At 44.3% G+C, this 16,317-nt stretch overlaps 1 long non-coding RNA gene across 1 annotated transcript in view; it reads right to left on the bottom strand.

The window, feature by feature from the left end:
* Positions 1-3,061: 3,061 nt before the first annotated feature.
* Positions 3,062-16,317, bottom strand: part of LOC120593291 (uncharacterized) — a 41,450-nt gene continuing 28,194 nt past the window's right edge. Inside the window, exons 5-6 of the long non-coding RNA XR_005650339.1 lie at positions 9,229-9,296; positions 3,062-4,648 (exon numbers count right to left, since the gene is read on the bottom strand). This is a non-coding gene — a long non-coding RNA (uncharacterized LOC120593291). The remainder of the gene's footprint in view (positions 4,649-9,228; positions 9,297-16,317) is intronic.

Here is a 16,317-nt window from a genome sequence, read left to right as displayed (position 1 = left end):
CACATACATGAAAACCTTAGAAGGGAGCCTGGTGCAAGGTAAGCATTATGTGAGCTTTTGCTTTGGTCCTTATTACTCAGATTGGACAGCCTTGAATCGGGGCTGTTGCAAATTCTCAGACTCTCTATCAACACTTGACTAAAAGTTGGACTTCCAGATGAAGTCTTCGCCCTCGGTGTTTCTGTAGCCCTCCTTTTATTCTTCCCTCTACTGGAAGGTGTTCATGTAAATGCTGGGGCTATGCCTCTGCTCAGAATTCTCCGCTAAGTTTGTGCATATGTGTGGAAACTCTTGGGGATACTTTTGCCTGATTTCTTCATTCTTGTGCTGCAGAAGAAGAGGATTTGGAAGACTTCGAAGCTTTTAGTGGAAAGAGAACAACTTTCTTTCTAACCCAAGGGCTTCTCAGAAGCCAGCCATTCCATGCTATTTTCCTGTTATCAATAGTCCCTCCCAAAATCTTGGTAGGTTGATAAAAAGAAAGGAAAAAAACCCTGTGCCTCCAGAGCAACACTGGATGGCTGCTTTTAACTGTTTCCTGCCTACTCATGGGTGAGTCACACAGACCTTCTCAACAGCTCTCTTCTCTGTACTCAGGCTCCTTCCAATCAGAAGGCGGTTGTCAAGGGAACCACAGGTACCAGTCTCCTGCCACCCCTGCGATTCAAAGCCTAATACACATTGAAAGAATTTCCATTCCAGAGCTTAGCAGATTTCAGCATCGTATAACCCTCTTAAACTCCAGTTACAGTCACTTCTTCCTTACAGGGGCTGGTCTTCCTCCGCAGTAGTTAAAGTCCGCCCTTTCGCCTGAAATGTTCATGGTGCTACTGAGATTGCTTACAGGATTAATTTGGTTAATTGATCCTTACTGAGATGTGACTGGTAGAGAAGAAAGGCAATAAAACCTGTTTGGCAGAGCCATGCAAGGATTGAATGAGATAATGCGGGCAAAGTGCTTAGCACAGAGTAGGGACTCAATAAAAAGCTGAGGCTACGTGCTGCACAGAGAACATGTAGGGGAGCAGAAAATGTGTTTGGGGACTCAGCGTGAGGCTGCCTCTCAGCATACGCCATTTAGAGACCTCCCTGAGAGAGGGGGCCTCCCATCCCCTGACCCTTCTTCAGTTTGGATTGTCCATGATTATCCAGTTTCCCGGTGGGAAAACAGAACCAGTCACCTACCTGCAGATGCCCGTCTAGTACTCTCATCCGGAAATGATGTCGTGTCTAATTTATAGTGGATTCAACAAGGCTTTCAAAAAACAAGAGCCCATTCTTGCCTTTGGGGGCTCACCCTGTTACCACCAGGCCCAGGCTGCTTCCCTACTCCTACACCTTCCCCCAAAGCTCCCCTGCCATGTTATAGAGATCCAATCACCTGCTCCACATCCCCAAACCACAGGAGACTGGGCAGCCAAATGCGAGTGCTTGCACAGTGACTGAAGTCTTCAAATGCAAATATTCCAACAAGCCAGGCAGAAGCTTTAACGCCTTTTATGGCCTAGCTTCAGGAGTCACAGTGTGTCACTTCTGTACTCCACTTGTCCAGTCACAGAAGCCACCCATTTGCTAAGGGAGGGGACATCGACTTCACCTCTAAACAAGAGTGGTGTACAGGTCACCTCATTTGTTTGCTAGGGCTGCCATGACAATCTGCCACAGACTGGGCGGCTCAAACAACAGAAGCACATTGTCTCACAGCTCTGGAGGCTGGACAGCCAAGACCAAGGGGTCAGCAGGGTTGGTGCCTTCTAAGGGCTGTGAGGGTGAATCTGTTCTGTGCTTCTGGTGGTTTGCTGGCAACCTCTGGCATTCCTTGGCTTATAGAGGCATCACTCCCATCTCCGCCTTCATTTTCACATAGGTGTCCAAATTTTCCCTTTTGTCATATTGAACTAGGGGTCCACCCTACTCCAGTACGACCTCATCTTAACTAATTCCATCTGCAATGACCCTATTTCCAAATGAGGTCACATTCCGAGGTGCTGAAGGTCAAGACTTGAACATATGAATTTTCAGGGACACAATTCAACCCATAACAGTCACATTATAAGAACAAATGGGATGGGAGATATTATTATAGTCATCTTTGGAAAATACATTATGCCATAGGCATCCACCTCAATGGCCAATTAATTTCTACACTTTATAGGAATCCTCTAATCACTCAGGGAAGTTATTGTAAATGGTAGATGTTTCCCAACTGCTTTCCTGCAATCTTAGGATTCCCTCTAGTTAAACAGAGATCTTAGGACCTCTTGCATCTAAGAGCTGTACGGTCTGCACAATTAGCGCATTGATTTGAAATATATTCAAGGGGCTATGTTTAAAGCCATTTTTAAATTATTCAGTGAAATCTAAATCAATCATTTGCAGAACTCTTGAGGCATCTGCTAAATATGATTTGGAAACCTCAGATCCAGTTCAACAGGATGCACAGAAACAACCTGTGTGCAACCACAGTCATTGGCCAGAAGCAGATGCCACATTCAGACTCATGGAGAGCACCTGGTCCTGTCCCAGCAGAGGGCGCCCCACCACCCCAACTTCCACTCTGGAAACTGTGGGCTCCTGTATCTACAAGGCAGTCTCCAAAGTCCCATCTCCTCCCACCTCTGCCCCACAAAACAAACACACAAAAAAGTGGGAGTTAAAGTGGGGTTGAAGATCCCATTTGGGTACTGTATGGTTCCACTTACATGAGGTACCTAGAATAGGCAAACGCATAGACACAGAGAAGAGCAGTAACCCCCCACTGAGGGGCTGGGTCGGGGAGGGGGAAATGGGAGTTACAGTTTAATGGGTACAGAGTTCAGAGTTTCTGTTTGGATGACGAAAACATTCTGGAAATGGATAGTGGTGATGGTCACAAAACATCATGAATGTACTCATTGCCACTGAATTGTACACTGAAAGAGGTTAAAAATGATAAATTTTCGGCATGTATATTTTACCACAATTGAAAAGAAACTAGATCTCATTTGGGGCAGGTAGTGAGCTATGAAATACCAAAACAATCAATCAAACTTTTCTTAGGGTTCATCAGTGTCTAAAGCACTTTCATATACCTTAATTTATTGAATCTTTTTTTCAAACCCTAGAAATTATGTGTAATTGTTGCGATTCTACAGAGGAGAAAATAGAGGCCCAGAGAGTGAGCTGCTCAAGGTCACAGGCTGGATAAATGACAGAACCAGGTCTGTCTGTAAAATGCAGGCAAAGGAGTCTACGTAGACGGCTGGCCCTTTAAGAAATAGAAGTTTTTTTCATTTCATAGACTCATTGGACACCAGAATGAAGGGACTCTTAGAGGTCTGGTTTGATGCCTACAGAGAAGGAGAAATCTCCTGCTCTTAGACTCTGACCAAAGGCTCTGGACGCCATTGAGTATGCTGTTCCCTTTGTCTTCTTTCTTGAGAGGTCGAATGTCATGTCCGTGGTGAAGAGCGAGGGCTCCGCCCTGCTCCCATGTCCCATCCATGTGACCTTTAGTATGTCACTTAATTTCTCCATTTCATATCCATTAAACAGGCAAAATCAAACAGGTCTTGCCTGAAGAGGACTGACAAATGAGAAGATTAATGATGTAAAGTATTCAGCACAGAACTGATTGCTGTTTTATCTACCCAGGACAAACACATAGTCAGCCACGCTCTGTAATGCACAGCTGCGAAATAGAATGGGACAAATTAGAATGCCAGCTCTAGAGACAGACTGCTGCCTAGGATTTTTTAAAAATTATTAACAGCTTCGTGAATGTATAACCGACATACAATACACTGCACATGTTTAAAATGCACCACCTGATAAGTTTGGACATACGTATTCACCCCTGAAACATCACCACAATCAACATAATAAACAACTCCATCCCACTCAACATTTTCTTGTGCCCTTTGTAATATCTCTTCCAGGCACTCCCCAGTCCTCCTTACCTGATCTCTAGGCAACCACCGATCTGTTTTCTGTCACTATAGATTAGCTTGTATTTTCCAGAATTTTATATAAATGGAGTCATACAATATGTACTCTTTTATTTCTGGCTTCTTTCACTCAGCATAACTGTTTTGAGATATATCCATGTGGTTGCACATATCAATATTACTTAGTATTATTCCACTGTATGAGTTTACCACTATTTGTTTATCAACTCACCTGTTGACTGATGTTTAGGTTGTCAATCCAGTTTGGGGCTTTTACAAATAAAGCTGCTAGGAGCATTCATGTGTAAGTCTTTGTGTAGAGACATGCTTTCTTTTCTGTTGGGCAAAACCTGAGAATAGCAGTTCCCATGAGAAGAATATGTTTACTTTTTAGGAATCTGCCAAATTGTTTTCTAAAGCGGTCGTACCATTTTACTTTCCCACCAGCAGTGTATGAGAGTTCCAGTCCCTCCATATTCTTGCCAACATTTGATACGGTCAGTTTTTTTTTTCATGTTAACCATTCTGGTGGATGTGCAGTGGTGTCTCATTGTGGCTTTAATTTATACTTCCTCGATGACTAATAATGCTGAACATATTTTCATGTGTTTACTTGCCATCCACATACAGTCTTTAGTGAAGTGTCTGCTCAAATCTCATTCATTCCAGTTACCACCTAGGTAACTTCAAGCAAGCAACTTAATGTGTCTGTGCTTCCAGTTCTGTAAAACAGAATAATGACGGTCCCCACCTCACGGGGTTGTTGTGAGAGTCTCTCCAGCCCCAGTACCCAGTCTGCCTGTCCCCACCCTTGCCACACAGAGCCTTACAGGCAAGACCTCCACACCTGCTCCTTAGTTTCCTCCTCTACAAAAGGTACTGCTCCCCACTCATGCACACACTCACATACTCACACATCACACAGTTCCACTCCCCTGCCAACTGTGGAGACAAGAGACAGGCATCAGGAGCAGAGGCATATTGGTCTGGATGTCCAGGGACTGCATTTGACAGTCTGTCTCTCAGGCCGTTTAAACCACTACTGAAAGACACTTGATATATTAAGATGTTTTTTCCCTCTGCTTAGAATTCCAACCTGTTTGTTTCCGAGGTGAAGGCTATCTGTGCAAGGCAGGGGGAGGAAAGGAGCCACTGAGCTGCTGTAGAGAACATTTGAACCTCTGAGTCAGTGCCCACCCCCAAGCTTCACACTGGCTCTCAAAGGGAGGGAGCAGATAAGGCCAGCATCATCCAGGCCCTATTTCAGCTCCCAGAGCCTATTTTCCTCCCCCTCAAGCCCATCAGGTCTCAGCAGCATTGAGGTGTAGCCCAAGCCACAGAAGGTGTGGATGCTCCCACAAGGAAGAAGGGACAGCCCCAAGACCAGACCTAGCCAGGCCCAGACAGGGCTGGGGAGCTGGCCAAGATGACAGGATAGATATCTAGAACCGAAGCTGAAAGGATGATGTGGGGGTTAAGAACGAGTCACCCCAAGATATGCTCCTGTGGTATGCAGATTGTTTTGAGCTAAAGGCTTCTTTAGCTGCAGGATCAAGAGAAACTTCTACCCTTCCCTTAACTACCTAGAAGAACTTGAATTAGGGGCCTTACCCATAATAAGAGATTATCAGATAACCTTTTTTGACCTACTTATATGGCAGGGCAAACTACTAATTATTGAACATGTGCTCTCCCTACAATGACCTTCTGAGGCCCCAAGGTGCCTTACCTCATCTTTAGCTCGGGATGTCTTATATATCCATTTTCCATTTCTGTCTCTGAACCTCTCCTGCATGTGGGGTCTCTGACTCTCCCGTATATGCGGGGTTCTCATACTTACACATGTATTAAATTTGGTTATTTTCTCTTGTTAATCTGTCTCATGTCTATTTAATCATCAGACCAGTCTGAAAGAACCTTGAGGGTAGAGGAAAAGTTCCTTCCTCCCCCACAATGACAAATCGAGTTCTATACAAGGTGGATCCTTGGCTGCAGGAGTATAGTAGAGCACACCATGGGACTTGGGGACAATGCTCAGGTTATCCAGTAAGAAGATCAGCCTGGTACAGTGCTTCTCAACTGTAGTCCTCAGAGCAGCTACTCTGGTCACCTGAGAACTTACTAGAACTGCAAATTCTCAGACTCCATGGAGAGACTGGGGGTGGGGAAGGAGCCAGCAATCTGCTTTAACAAACCCTCCAGGTGACTCTGATGCAGCCCCCAAGCATAAGATCCCCTGGCCTTGCAGAGGGACATGATAGGTGGAAAGATGGATCTAAGAAGCCATCAGTCTTTTTCAAGGACAAAGGTAGAAGCCACTGTGGTCACAAGCCAAGCACAATTTTGAGAGACAGATGAATCCTAGTTCACATTCTAGCCCTGACACTTCCTACCTGTGTGACCTGGAGTCTTTCTAAGCCTCTTTTTCTTCCTCTGTAAAAACTGGACAAAGACAACCTTATAAGGTTGTTTTGAGGATTTTAAAAGATAATATGCCTGGAGGACAAGGCATATATTAAGCAAAAAAAAGAGCAGCTGTACAGACCTGCCATAAGCCCAGACAATGACTTTGGGCACATTAGACAAAGTGGTCCCTTGCTCACATCGCTTTACTGCCATCTTGGTAAAGTGGTCATGTTAACTTTCCAAAACTAAGAAAATAACTTTGAGAAGGGCATCAGCCTGTGAAAAGGACACCCTGGAGATGCACAAAATATAACTGTAAAGGGTCCCGACTGTGTTTGTTATTATGAAGCACCCACCCTTAAGGTGCAAAAGTAGGGTATACAGCCCAGACAGGGCCGGATACAGGACCACTCCCTGGGGCTAGCTCCCCAGAAGGTAATGCCTTGTGTCTTTCCTCTATTATCCACAAAAATAACCTCAGCCTCTATCCCAGATATCTGGGGGAAGGACAGGCTTCTCCCTAATATTTTCTGTCATTTTCAGGGTTGCTTCCACTTTCCTAGTCACTTCTTGCCCTCAGCCCAGTTCTGAAGCCCTTCCACATCCCACTTCCGGCCCCTACTGTCCTGTACCTTTCAACTCTCAGGAACCCAGTGCCTCTACCTGCATGCCCTAAGGCATAGCCAACCTGAGCCTGCTGCAAGTAACTGACTTCCCTGAGGGTAAGGGAGAGTGCAAAATAGCGCACAACTGAAAACATTTAAAGTTGAGTAGGCATCTCAGCATTCCTCAGCCGGCCCAACATGGAATTTACCAGGAGTCATCATTCTTCTGGGGCTGAAACCTGCTGTCCTGTTTGGAGACACTTCATTTTCCTACCATAAACTTTCTTTCATCTCCTCTTTTCCCTTGCAAGGCCCTGAAAACTCCATTCCTCACAAGCTGCCAATGGACATTTCTCTGATTCACTCTAGTTTGTTTGTAAAGCAATTTCGCTCCTGATAAAACTTCCTCCTTCCAGACTATATGAGATGGGAGTGCAGAGTGAGCCTTCTCGTGAATAATCCAAAAAGCCTATTTATAGTGTTTTCTTAAACAAAAGAACAGTTTTCCTTTTGTCAGGCACCCTTCTTACCCTGACCTGGAGTGTAAAAAAAGTGGCTGGAGGCATTTCTGTTTTTAAATAGCAATTTTTCTCCTTGCTATTACACATATGCAATGTACAGAAACCCCTGGAAATTCCTCGTTTTTATTAAAAATTCCAGATGGTGCAGCAGAGATTTCAGACACTGTAGCTTCTGTTAACAACAGGAAATTAATAACCAAACTGATTTGTAATCATTGTCATCTGGATTGGTGACAATCCATGAAATAAAAGAAGCAGGGTAACAGTGTTTGAGGCACAAGATATGGAATCAGCAAGGCCTGGGTTTGAATCCTGGATCTCCCATTTATTAGCATTTATTAGCTGGAACACTAGTCTGGGAAGTCACCTAACCTCTCTGGTCCTCAGTTTCCTCACATGCAAAATGGAGAAATAACAGTACAGTCAGTTCTACCATAATGTAACATGCATTCCTAAAAAGCACCACCACTATGTGTGATATAATATAAAAATATCCTTGTTCCTGGCACAGAGTTCCTAAAACCCTTGAGATTTCTTGAGTGATAGGAGAGTCTTTTATTATTCATAATAAGCCCCTTTCAATCATACCTGAGTTTATGCAGATTATTTTAATAAGGTGATTTAGGATGGAGCCCTTAGATTGTCTCAGGCTGGGACTGGTCACCAAAAAAACCAAGAGATTAGAGAATTGGAAATTTTAGCCCCACCCCCCACCTTTGAGGAAGCGAGGAAAGCTGGAGATTAAGCTCTAGAAAAATTCTTGACAATGAGATTTGATGAGCTTCTGGGCTGGTGAACACATGAAGGTTCCATGCCCCATCCCCATACCTTGCCCTGTGCATCTCTTCCATTTGGCTGTTCTTGAGTTGTACCCTTTACAATAAACCAGTAAATGTAACTAAAGTACCTTCCTGGGTTCTGTGAGGCATTCTAGCAAATCTTAAGAGGGGGCCAATGTCAGTCAGAAGTATAAAGCCAGGGACACGTGACTAGCATCTGAAGTGGGGGCTGGCTGCTGGGACTGAGCCCCTAAGCTGTAGGTTTGAGCTAACTCTGGGGAGTCCATGTCAGAACTGAATTGAATTGTTGGACACCCAGCTGGTATCCACAAAATTGGAGAATTGGTTTTTGGTGTTGGAAAACACTACAGACTATGGATTAAACAACGTGTGGTCTATACATACAACGGAATATCATTCAACCTTTAAAAAGAGGGAAATTCTGACACATACTACAACATGGATGAAACTTGAACACATTATACTAAATGAAATAAGCCATTCACAAAGGGCAAATGCTGTACGATTCCACTCCTATGAGACACTTAGAATGGTTGAATTCATAGACAGAAAGTATAGTGCTGGTTGCCAGGAGCTAGGGGCAGGGGAAGAAATGGGGAGTTGGTATTTAATGGATACAGAATTTCAGTTTTGTAGTATGAAAAAAAATTCTGTGAATGGGTGGTAGTTACGGCAGCACAACAATGTAAATGCACTAAATACTAGTGCACTGTATAGTACTTAGAAATGGTTAAGATGGTAAATTTTGTTATGTGCATTTTATCACAATTTTTTAAATTAAAAATAAAAGAAATCACCACTTTGCAAAACCCACAGGGCCAACAGAACCATGAAGTTAGGTCACAACACTCAAAAACTTCACTGGTGACACGTTAAAAAATCAACAGCAACCTAATAAAAAGAGTAGCACCGTTTCACATGTTAAGTAGTTAAGATACACATAAACACTACCAAAAGCATAACGCTTTACCTTGAAAATAAAAGACCGTTAGTTTGATTGTGGAGGCCAGTGTCAGAAGGGTTGCAGCTTGTGAGTCCCTGTTAAGTAGTGGAAGGAAGGTCATCAGTGAGAAGGAAAGTCCCTGTCTGCCTCATGACACATGTAACGTGCAGCAAACTGAGGAGCCTGGTAAGTTTTGAGGTATGCATGCTTGTGCTTTGTGTATTCATTCCCACATGGCTTGTTTTAACTGGGTGCAGTAGTGGGCTCACCTGGTGTTTCTCCAACAGGAAATCACACATAAGCAAGTGCAAAGTTAATTGTACCCTCAAATTTTTTCCTAATACATCTATGACATTGCAATAAATCAACATTTTCAAAATAAGCACAATAGAAGAATTACTGTATGATAAAATTTCTAGGAGTTCAGAACACATCACCCCCAAGACATGCCTCTGTGGTATATGGATTATTTTGAGTCAAATACAACCAAGACCTTGTGAGCTCTAGAGAAACTGTCCCCCTTTAACTACCTAGAAGAATTTGAACTAAGGGCTTTGCCTGTAATAGGAGATTATCAGAGATAATCTTTTTTTGACCTACCTATAGGGCAGAGCAAACTTCTAACTATAAAACATGTGCTCTTCTCATCTTCCTGCAATGTCCCTTTGAAGCCTCTAAGGTACCTTACTTCATCCTTAGCTCAGAATGCCAGATATACTTCATTTTAACTTTCTGTCTTTGAATATTTGATGTATGAGGGGTCTCTGACTCTCTCGTGTATTTGGAATTCCCATATATATGTATGTAATTAAATTTGGTTATTTTCTTTTATTAGCCTGTCTTATGTCTATTTGATTATTAGACCAGCCAAAAGAAACTTAAGGGTAGAGGAAAGTTTCTTTCTCTCCCACAAATTATAACAATGATTATGTGATAAAATGCATATGAAACTTTTAATTAATAGTGCCTAGGACATAGTAACTGCTCAGAAGTAATGTTAGTGATTGTGGTGGTTGGGACAATGGCTGTGGGCCCATGATTATTCTTCATATTGTTGCACCAAAGAGAGTCACCCAGAGCTGGACCAAGGGAGACCGCATGTCCATTTTACAGATGGCAAAACTGAGGCCCAAAGAATCTGGAAAATCTCTCAAGATCATGCAAAAGTCTGGTACAAAGTGGTTAATTAAAACATATATATTTACTGATATAGAACTTGCATTGTGTTCCCTGGGTGCCTGGTCCAATCACTTTGCCCAGATCAACAGAGCTATCAGAAAAATGCTCTCCACCTTTGGGGAATTTGAGCCCTTTTTAAAAGGCAAAGGCAATGGGTAAAACTTTCAGTTCTGTCTGAAAAAGCAAGACTAATTTTTCTGGTGGTTCCTATTAACTTGAAAAGAGCAGATCTGCCCATCAAATGGCATTTTACCAGCTGATCAATTTGGTGTCATTCTCATTGAATTAAATCAAATTGAAATGTAATTCCCTTCCCGGAACAAATCCCCCTGCAGGGACTCGCTGCACAGAAGTGTTTGACCTTGTGCTGACTGCCTAGAGGGCTTTCTAGAAAGCCGGAGGTATGAGCAGCGTCTGCAGAGCTCACGCCCTGCCTGGCACAACCCTCTAGGCTAACTTCTGGGCTTGACTGCAGCATACTCCTAGATCAATGGAGATGCCCAGATAGCTTCTGTTGAGCCCTGCTGGGGCATGGTCAAGTACCAGAAGGTGGGCTTACACCTCAGAAAGTGAGTTGGCATATACAAAGGAGCAAGGCAGAGTCACAACACAGAGAGCCTTTGTACAAATGAGGAAAAGCCTCCCCTTCCAGGTGGAGCAATTACAAAATGGTACCCTTCATGGTAGAAAGAAGGTGCTTCTTCCTGTAGACTATGGCAGCCCCACATCAGGGTGTGAAGGTTGATGAGTAGTAAGTTCAGCCCCTCACACATCCCCAGACTCAACCTATCCAACCACAGGCAGTAGTGCTAGTCAGCTCCCCACTGGGGCCAGCATAGAAGTCTCAGTGCTGAGGAGTTCCTAGAGCAGAGGCTCAGCTCTGGCAGAAAACGGGTATGACTCAAAGTATCCGGTGGCTGCTGGCTGAGCTGGCTGCAGTTGTTTCCACCAAGTACTGGGAGACCCTATGAACAAGCCCACAAATATTTTCCTCCCGAGAACTCTCCATTGAACCTAAGGTTGTGCAATTCTGACCTGTGGCCCTCCTACCTTTTATCCACCCATCCATTCCTTGCCTTGGGAGCCAGAAAACCTGGCATCAAATCTTGGCTCTACTGACCAGATGACCTTAGGCCAATGACTTAAATCTCTCTGAGTTTCAGCGATGCAGTAATAATACCTATTAGCAGCATATGAGAGTGAGTGTGCAACCCAGAAACAAAGATGCCTTCTGGTTTAGGTTAGTAAAATCCATGCAGAAGGATGAGCTATGCCATCTGTTGGCATGAACCAAGAGATGGCCTGAAAATTTGACAAAAGAATTTGGGAAGACCCCAAACGCCAATCATGGTATGGTCACAGGGAGACAAGACAGAGGGGTGATAGTAATTGAGTAAGCAGAAACCTAATTAACTAAATCAGTTGGCAAGACTGTGTGAACAGAGACAGCATGCCTAGCCTGGAGCAGAGATAAGGGGAACCCAAGGAGCCAGAAGCTGGCCATATTTATTCTGTGATAAATTCACAAAGTTGATGCCAGGCTCAGAGGCCTCTTAGCAGCCAACCACTCAGCCTTCTCTTAGAGACGCTGACCTCTCATCAACCCTTTCAAGCCGCAACAATCCTTAGTCCCAAGGTTGTTATAAGGATTAAATAGCAAAGTGCCTGGCACATAGCAGGTGGCAAATGAAATAACCTTCCCATCTCACTCCATTCCCTTTTTTCCTAGAATAATAACCAGTGTCAAATCTTTCTGGCCACACAAGCATTTCCTCCTGGATTTTCCTGACATCCCTGCTCTTCCCAACTCTGGTGTAGCTATCCTCCCCCCACGCATGCATCCATCATATTCCTTTTCTCTATGCCCAGTGGTGTGTCACTGCTATTGTCAAGGAACAGCCCTCTGTTCTAAAGCTAGTGGGGAAGGCAAAATGAATAAAATAATCTCAGAATATCAACTCGCAACTGATGTGTGCTATGTGGAGAGGTGAGAACATATGTAGTGGATGTTGTGGTGTGCCCCCAGACCTCCCTTCAGGACTAAGGCACTTATTCCCCCAACTGCCAGGAGTGTTAGATGTGAACAGCTCTCACCTGAATCTTCCCCAGGAATTGCCCTCAGCCTTTAAGAGCTGCCTCTACAAAGGTCACACCCTTCCCTGGAAGCAATCACATCCAATGACTGGTCCTTGCATCCCTATTACCTCAAGATGGAAACTCTGAAGGACCATCCCAGCTCCATACTCCTCCTGGGATGGACCTTGACCTTGTTATGTCAGAATCAAAGCTCAGCTCCTTCTCCCTCTCCCGTGGGTATTGTTCCCATAGGCGCTCTCCAGTAAACAACCTGGCCACGATTCTCTGTCTCAGCATCTGCTTCCCAAAGAACACATCTAAGACAACACACAAAAAAGGGTTGATCTAGTTAGAAGGGTGGTGGCAGTGAGTGGAGGTGTGAGGGTCACAGAAAGCTTTCCTAATGAAGGTACATTTAAGCCGAAATCTGAAGAGCAAGGAGTTATCTGGAGGAAGAATGTTCTAAGTAGAGGGAACAGAATGGGCAAAGACCCTGAGAAAATAAGGCAGTTTAAGGCCGTGTGGCTGGAATACTGAGAGTGAGAGGTATCAGGAAAGAGAGATGTGAGGATGGAAATGTAGGCATGGGCCAGATCAAGCAGGGCCTTATAGGCCAAGTTAGGTTACAGTCTAACCAAAAAGCAAACTCTGATTCATGAGTGCATAGTCTGCTCAGGCTGTCATAACAAAATTAACAACATATCATAGGCTGGTTGGTTTAAACAACAGAAATTTCTCTTCCCACAGTTCTAGAGTCTGGAAGTCCGAGATCAAGTTGGGGCAGAGTTGATTTCTTACAGATGTCTGCCCTCTTGCTTCCTCTTCATGCGGTCTTCTATGCATAAGTTTCCCTGGTGTCTCTCCTTTGGGTCCAACTTCCTCTCTTATCACTCAGACTGGATTAGGACTTACCCTAATGACCTCATTTTACCTTAATCACCTCTTTAAAGGCCCGATCTCCAAATACAGTCACATTCTGAGGTACTAGGAATTAAAGCTTCAACTTACAAATTTGGAGAGGATACAACTCAGCCCATAACCATGATTTTTTTCTCTATATAAGATCCTACAAATGTATAAAACCTAAATCTCAATAAATTAATAATTTAAGTAACCATCCTTGTTGAAAATAAAAAATAACATTATATTGGACTAGCCCTAGGAAAAACAAAATATATGGTTGCCATATATATAAGTCTTTTCAACCACATCCTCACCAGCACCCTCCACTGCCCCTGAATCTGCCATCCCAATCTCCACTTTTCATTCCCAGATCCTTCCATCCCTTCTGCTCCTATCCCAGGCTGGCTGCCTGCCAAGTACTGCTGGAGAAAATCAAATAGCTGTGCTAATCCATTCCATTACAAATTCACAGTCTCCTACTTCTGGGCTCACCATTGCCCTGCAATCCCCCTGTCCACTCCTGGTCTAGTGCTCCTGTTCTGCTCAACAATTGTACTAACCCTTCCCATCCTGTCAGCCCTGTCCACCGATCCCTACCCCTCACTCTCTGAATACCATCTGTCCTACCTCTCAGAGAAAGAACAGGTCAGTTTCTTTCCTCATCCCCTCTTAATTTTCCCAAAGCTAACTAGAAGAAGCCACGTGGTATAGATGAAAGAAAACAAGATTTGGCTCCAGACAGACAGTCCACCAGGTAAGACTTTCCTTCTTGGGCAAGTTCACCTCCTTGCAGTTCAGTTTCTCTAGCTGTGAGAGAAGGTTCATTGCTTCAATATGGCATATTACCATACTTGGAATAACATCCAGACTTCTCACCATGGCCAGCAAAGGTGGCCCTATGTGGCCTGACTCTGTCTACTCTGACTTCATCTGCTGCTCCTCTCTCCTTGGCTGAGCTGCTCCAGCATCATTGTCTTTTGGCTATTCTTGGAACACGCCAAGCTCATCCCCACCTCGGAGCCTTTTCACATGCTATTCTCTCTGCAGAGTCTTGGTGTGACTCATTTACCCACAGACAGTTCTCAAAAAGGCCTTCCATGATTACCTCCATATAAACTAGGACCTCCTCCCATCTTTTCTAATCTCTTTAGTCTACTTTACTTTTCTTGGTTACACATCACTTAACACTCTCTGAAATTATATTTCTTTGTTTCCTTGTTTATTGCTTGTCTCCCTCCTCACTAAATCTCAAGCTCTGGGAGAGCAGTAACTGTGTCTTGGTCACAGTAAACTTCAATGGTAAAACAATGCCTGCACATAACTGTTGTTTATCAAGTTTTATTAAATAAATAACAGAAAAGATCTAAGAGGGTTATCTAAGGCCATTGTGTGCATTAATACCACTACCATCACTCCTTCGAGAAACAATTACACCTACTTTACATCCCAGTTCTAATATTTGTTGGAATGGGAGCTGCCAGCTACCTTCTGACATGATATTCCCCTTAGCCAGTGATTGTCAAGGAGTGGGAGCATGACTTGCTCTGAACCAATCAGAGTCTTTCCTCATATATTTCAAAGTACAGCCAGGAAAAGGGTAGAATTTCTCCTGAGAGGCAAAATGGTGAGGCTGGGAGCAGTTGGTGGTCTTTTCCCACATGACATGAAAAAGAGACTGATGCCCTGTCAACACAGCCCTTCTTGTAACTCAGACACCTGAGCCAATAACCATCTCATTGTCTAAGCCAGTTTACATTGTGATTCTGTCACTTGCTACCAAAGACTTCTGCTGTGAAAAGTGAATCGATGTATGCCAAATGCCTGGAACAGTGCCTGGGTCAAAGCAGATATACAGTTGTTGTTAGTTCCCTTCACACTACCCCTGTAATTTCATCCTTCTTTGCCTCCTCCCTTCCCATCTCAGATGGGGTGTTCCTTCTCCTGTCCAAGGCGACCCCCACCTCCTCTCTACTCAGAAACCTGCTCCTTCACATCCTCAGCTGGAGAAGGCAGAGGTCATGCTTATCTTGCAGCAAATAAAGAGCCTGTATGAGCCAAGGGCTGTGCTGGCTCATCTCACATCCCTCTGCTCCCAGCACATAGTATGTGCCCAAATACCTGTCTTGATGGCAGAGTCAGAGCTGAATAGAATGAAGCTTCAAGCTCCTTATAAACCAAAGAGAGCTCCATTAAATGTGTAAAAAGGGAAGGGCTGTCTGTATGTAAGGGATTGTGATTGCGGTTTTAATAGCCAAATAGATAACTCTCATCATGAAAGGAGCCTTTCTGGAGTGATGGATGGCTCTGAGGCCCCAGAGGGATGTGGGTATTTCTCAAGTCCTCCAGTCAAACAAGTTAACTGCATAACATTTCTCTCTCCATAGCAACTGGCTTGGCCTCCTCTGTCAGGACCCAGCACCTGTGCCTCTGAAAGCCCATCAGCTTTCTGCAGCCCACCATTCACTGGGCACACTCACTACCAGCCCCCATCCCCGTCCATAGGAAGAGAAAGGACCAACTTGGGGAGGGGCACGGTGGGGAATTCACAGTCCACGTGAATGAGCCAGGCCATGGGCCTCCTGCAGTATTCTACTCAACACCTCCTGGTTTCTGTCAACCTCTGGGAGACCAAGGGGGCGGGCTCACCCAGTGAAACTGAGGAAAGGTGTGGGAAGCCTCCTCAGTACCAAGAGCTGAGCACTTTTATTGTCCCGATGACCCAGAGGCAGGTCATCTCATCCTGGTTGTGGAGATGAGAAAACTGAGAAGGTCAGTGAGGTGAAGGGACCAACCCCAAGTCACAAGCTAGCTAGTTGCAGGATTCCTTGGACTTGTCTAATGCCCAAGCTTGTGTTCTTTCATCCTTATGATCCTGCTTCCTTTCCAGCTCCCCACTTCATCGGTGAGCATAGCAGGACTAGAAGTAAGAGTGAGGAGCTGGGCATCTCACAAGGAGGG

The sequence above is a fragment of the Pteropus medius genome, unplaced genomic scaffold, assembly GCF_902729225.1.
Source record: "Pteropus medius unplaced genomic scaffold, Ma_sr-lr_union100, whole genome shotgun sequence".
NCBI lineage: Eukaryota > Metazoa > Chordata > Mammalia > Chiroptera > Pteropodidae > Pteropus > Pteropus medius.
This window is presented reverse-complemented; position numbering and strand designations above follow the sequence as displayed.